Raw genomic sequence first — 5,557 nt, forward strand, 5'->3', positions numbered from 1 at the left:
TACAATTTACCATTGTATTGGGTGTGTTGGGGACACAAGAGACTCTTTGTTATTTGGTTGCAGGGTTGCTTGAGAGAGGCCATCTTCATCCTACGCCTCCTACAGATTGATAAACCTTAGGTCATCCACTTGAGGGAAATTTGCTACTGTCCTACAAACCTCTGCACTTGGAGGCCCAACAACGTCTACAAGAAGAAGGTTGTGTAGCAGACATCAAGCTCTTTTCTGGCGCTGTTGTCGGGGAGGTGAGTGCTTGGAGGTATATCTTTAGATCTTGCAATCGAGTCTTTTAGTTTCTTGTTTTATCACTAGTTTAGTCTATAAAATAAAACTACAAAAATATATGGAATTGTGGATGCCTCATATGCTTCATCTTTTTAATATCTATCATGAAAATAGGGATTCCGATAATTGTGCTCAAGTGCAAGAGGAAGAATTCATTAGAATGTTTAGCACTAAATCTTTGAATGATGAGCATGATTGCAATGTTGTTAGTATGAATTCCTTTAATATCTATGATGCTAATGACATGCAAAGCCACAAGCTTGGGGAAGCTATGTTTGATGAAGATGATATTTTTTGTCCCCAAAGTTTTAATGAGCAAATTTATTATGATGGAAGCATGCCTCCTATGTATGATGATTATATTGATGAAAGTGTATTTGGAGAGGTCATGACTTTATTTTGTGATGAATCCACTATTTCGGAAGAGGTTCCAATTGATTATGAGAATAAAGTTTCTATATATGATGATTATTGTGATGACTTGTATTCTATAAAGAATAATGATATCCATGAAACTTGTCATCATGATTTTAGTTTTCAATTGGATTATGCCTCACATGATAGTTATTTTGTTGAGTTTTCTCCCACTACTATTCATGATAAGAAGTTTGCTTATGTGGAGAGTAATAAAAATTCTATGCTTGTAGATCATGAAAAGAATGCTTTAGGTGCTGGTTATATTGTTGAATTCATTCATGATGCTACTGAAAATTATTATGAGGGAGGAATATATGCTTGTAGGAATTGCAATAATATCCAGTTCCCTCTCTATGTGCTTAAAGTTTTAAAGTTATGCTTGTTTTACCTTCCTATGCAAGTTGATTCTTGTTCCCACAAGTTGTTTGCTCACAAAATACCTATGCATAGGAAGTGGTTTAGACTTAAATGTGCTAGTCATATTCTTCATGATGCTCTCTTTATGTTACAATTCTTATCTTTTATGTGAGCATCATTGGAATCATCATGCCTAGCTAGGGGCGTTAAACGATAGCGCTTGTTGGGAGGCAACCCAACTTTATTTTTGTTCCTTGCTTTTTGCTCCTGTTTAGTAATAAATAATTCATATAGCCTCTGTTTAGATGTGGTTTTATGCTTTTAATTATTGTTTGTGCCAAATAGAACCTTTGGGAAGACTTGGGGAAAGTCTTTGCGATCATGCTGTAGAAAACAGAAACTTTAGCGTTCACGAGAATTGCTGCCTTTTTTCTTGGAGAGTGCTATTTAGTTAATTATTTTTGAAGATGATTAATAGATAAATTCCTCATGTCCAGAAATTTATTTGAGAATTGTATGAGTTCCAGAAGTATACGTTTGATCCAGATTACTACAGACTGTTCTGTTTTTGACAGATTCTGTTTTTCGTGTGTTGTTTGCTTATTTTGATGAATCTATGGCTAGTAAAAGAGTTTATAAACCATAGAGAAGTTGGAATACAATAGGTTTAACACCAATATAAATAAAGAATGAGTTCATTATAGTACCTTGAAGTGGTGATTTATTTTCTTATACTAACGGAGCTTACGAGTTTTCTGTTAAGTTTTGTGTTGTGAAGTTTTCAATTTTTGGGTAAAGATTCGATGGACTATGGAATAAGGAGTAGCAAGAGCCTAAGATTGGGGATGCCTAAGGCACCCCAAGGTAATATTGAAGTATGACCAAGAGCCTAAGCTTGGGGATGCCCCGGAAGGCATCTCCTCTTTCGTCTTCGTTCATCGGTAACTTTACTTGGAGCTATATTTTTATTCACCACATGATATCTTTTTTGCTTGGAGCGTCATTTTATTTCATTTTTTTGCTTGCTGTTTGAATAAAATACCAAGATCTGAAATTATTAAATGTTAGAGAGTCTTCATATAGTTGCATAATTTTTCTACTACTCATTGATCTTCACTTATATCTTTCAAAGTAGTTCGTCATTTGCTCTAGTGCTTCACTTATATCTTTTTAGAGCACGGTGGTGGTTTTATCTTCACAAACGAAGAGATTATGGTCGGGTACAAAACCACCTCAAAGTTATCCTTTCCGACCGATCTATTCAAGAGTCCGTAGTAAAATAACACGAAGCTATTCTTTCCATTCAATCTATCATAGAGTTCGTACTAGAATAACACCTTAAGACACAAATCAACCAAAACCCTAATGTCACCTAGATACTCCAATGTCACCTCAAGTATCCGTGGGTATGATTATATGATAAGCATCACACAATCTCAAATTCATCTATTCAATCAACACAAAAAACTTCAGAGAGTGCCCCAAAGTTTCTACCGGAGAGTCAAGACGAAAACGTGTGCCAACCCCTATGCATAAGTTCATGAGGTCACGAAACTCGCAAGTTGATCACCAAAACATACATCAAGTGGATCACATGATATCCCATTGTCACCATAGATAAGCACGTGCAAGACATACATCAAGTGTTCTCAAATCCTTAAAGACTCAATCCGATAAGATAACTTCAAAGGGAAAAATCAATCCATTACAAGAGAGTAGAGGGGGAGAAACATCATAAGATCCAAATATAATAGCAAAGATCGCGATACATCAAGATCGTACCACCTCAAGAACATGAGAGAGAGAGAGATCAAACACATAGCTACTGGTACATACCCTTAGCCCGAGGGAGAACTACTCCCTCCTCGTCATGGAGAGCGCCGGGATGATGAAGATGGCCATCGGAGAGGGATTCCCCCTCCAGCAGGGTGCCGGAACGGGTCTAGATTGGTTTTCGGTGGCTACGAGAGCTTCTGGCGGCGAAACTCCCGATCTATTGTGTTCCCGGATGTTTCTAGGGTATATGGATATATATAGGCGAAAGAAGTTGGTCAGGCAATTCAGTTGATAAACTGAAAGTGAGAAAGAAATTTTTTTACGAACTCTTTTGCTCTTGTTTGCATAAATAAGCTTAAACAACACCCAGGTTTCCAGCCAACATTATAACTAACCATGTCGACAATAACTCTTAAAGATTATAATGATTCATATCAATGACATAATCAGCTAGCGAGCAATAATAAGATATCTCAAATGGCAACAAGTTGTCAAAACAACCATGATATAATATGTTAATAGTGGTATCTCGAAAGCCCTTTCTGAGACGGCAAAACATAAATGCAGAGCACCTCCAAAGTTCGAGCAGCAACTAAACATTGTAATTCATGGTAGAAAAGATCCAGTCATGATGCACCCAACATTAGCTACACACAATGCATAAATCAAGAATGTTGTTCTGTACTCAGTTCCTGGCGCTTGTTTTAGAAGGTGGTGACACAACATAAAAGTAAATAGATATTCCCTTCACAGAGGGAAGCAGTGATTTGCAGAGGTGCCAGAGCTCAGTTTTTAAAACAGAGATAAATGATATTTTGAGACATGCACCCTTCTTATTCACTTCACGACAATCAGTTATCAACATCTTCCATGCTAAGTACGCTAGTGGCGGTTACCAAGTGGTAAAAGTAAAGGTTTTGACTCCATTGGGAGTTTTTGTTTGATTATGTAAGAGATGAACTCTTTTTGTATTTTGTAGTTTGGGACTGGGCATCTCTATTACCGCCCATTTTCTCGTGCGATGGCGAGTGAATAAACAATCAACCTGAGAATAACCCGCTTAGCACGGAAGATATCGACCACCTCCTGTCGTTCCATGAATGATCCAGGCACACAAAACGGATAATTTTTTAGAAGTTTTTAGAGGTGGCACATGCAAATTTACTTAGGACGGCAGGGTAATACAGTATATAGGTAGGTATGGTGGACTCATCTGGAATAACTTTGGGTTCAAGGTTTTTGATGTACAAGTAGAATCCCCACTTAGTACAGGCAAAGGCTAGCAATTAAGATTGAGAAGCGCCCAGCTAGAGAGCAACAACGATCATAACCATGCATTACGCGTAAGTAACATTGGACACTAGCATGAGTAGGATATGGACACCATGAACATAAACATTATAGAGGCTATGTTGGTTTTGATTCAACTACATGCATGAACATGTACCAAGTCAAGCCACTTGAACATTCAGAGGAGGATACCATATCATCATACTACATCACAATCATTTTAACGCTATGTTGATATCCAAGATAAATCATTATTAACTCCCAGCTACTTATGCATGGCATGAGAAACTATAATATCTAATTGTCATTGCAAACATGTTTAATCATAATGGGTTGAATCATGGACGCTAGGTTTAACATATTTACACAGACAAGACAAGTCGAGTTCATACCAGTTTCTCTTTGCCACGGCCAGTTCATCAAATGTCGTCATTATTGCCTTTCACTTGCACGACTGAATGATATGAAAATAATAATAGTGAAAGAGTGCCATGGACTAAGCTGGAATTTGCAAACATTTTATTCAACAGGAGAAGACAAGGTAAAATGGGCTCTTTATTAGTTCAACAATTATTCATATGAGAGCCACTCAACATTTTCATCATGGTCTTCTCCTCGGTACAACTCGAATAAAAGAAAAGAATTTCAGAGAAACACACTGAAATATTTTTGGAGTTTTTGGTTTTCTTAAGCAAGCAAATAAAAAGGGAAAATCAGAAATGAGAAAAACTATTTACATGGGAAAGCTCCCAACAAGCAAAAGAAGAACAAGGAAATCTTTTTGGATTTTATTTTTAGTACTACTACTAAGCATGCATAGAAAGTAAATTAACTACAACTAATTTTTTTGGGTTTTCTAAAGTTTTTCAAACACACAAGAAGAAAGCAAGAAAATAAATCTAAGCATGGATGATCCAATGAAAAAGTGTGAACACCGACAAATGGAATGATATGTGAACATGATTATAATGTTAGTGAGAACATGTACTCCCCCAAGCTTAGGATTTTGGCCTAAGTTGGTAATAAATCAGTAGCCTGGAGGGTAGTAGGGATCCTAAGGAGCAGGCATCCATTGATCCCACTGCGGAGGTGCCTGGTGTGCTGCCTCCCCGGAAGCCTGAGCATTCCGATAGGCGATGATGTCTGCCGGCATAATCCTATATCCGCCCCTGGCAACAGAATCAAACAAAGGAGGAGCAGGCAATGGAATAACATCGTGAGTCCTCACACTAAAAACTAGGTTATACGGATAGGGATGTGAGGGGACTCGATATCAGTAAAATGGTGGTGATTCATGGCTGCACAGTCTAGGTAATCTTTGGTCAAAGGGAAATCATGAGGGCGTATCTCAACCTCAAAGTGAGCCGCCAAACAAGTAGAATAAATCCCACCATGTATTTCACCCTGTGATTTATTAAGATGGAGGCGACGA

Source organism: Triticum aestivum, chromosome 1A (genome assembly GCF_018294505.1).
Source record: "Triticum aestivum cultivar Chinese Spring chromosome 1A, IWGSC CS RefSeq v2.1, whole genome shotgun sequence".
Lineage (NCBI taxonomy): Eukaryota > Viridiplantae > Streptophyta > Magnoliopsida > Poales > Poaceae > Triticum > Triticum aestivum.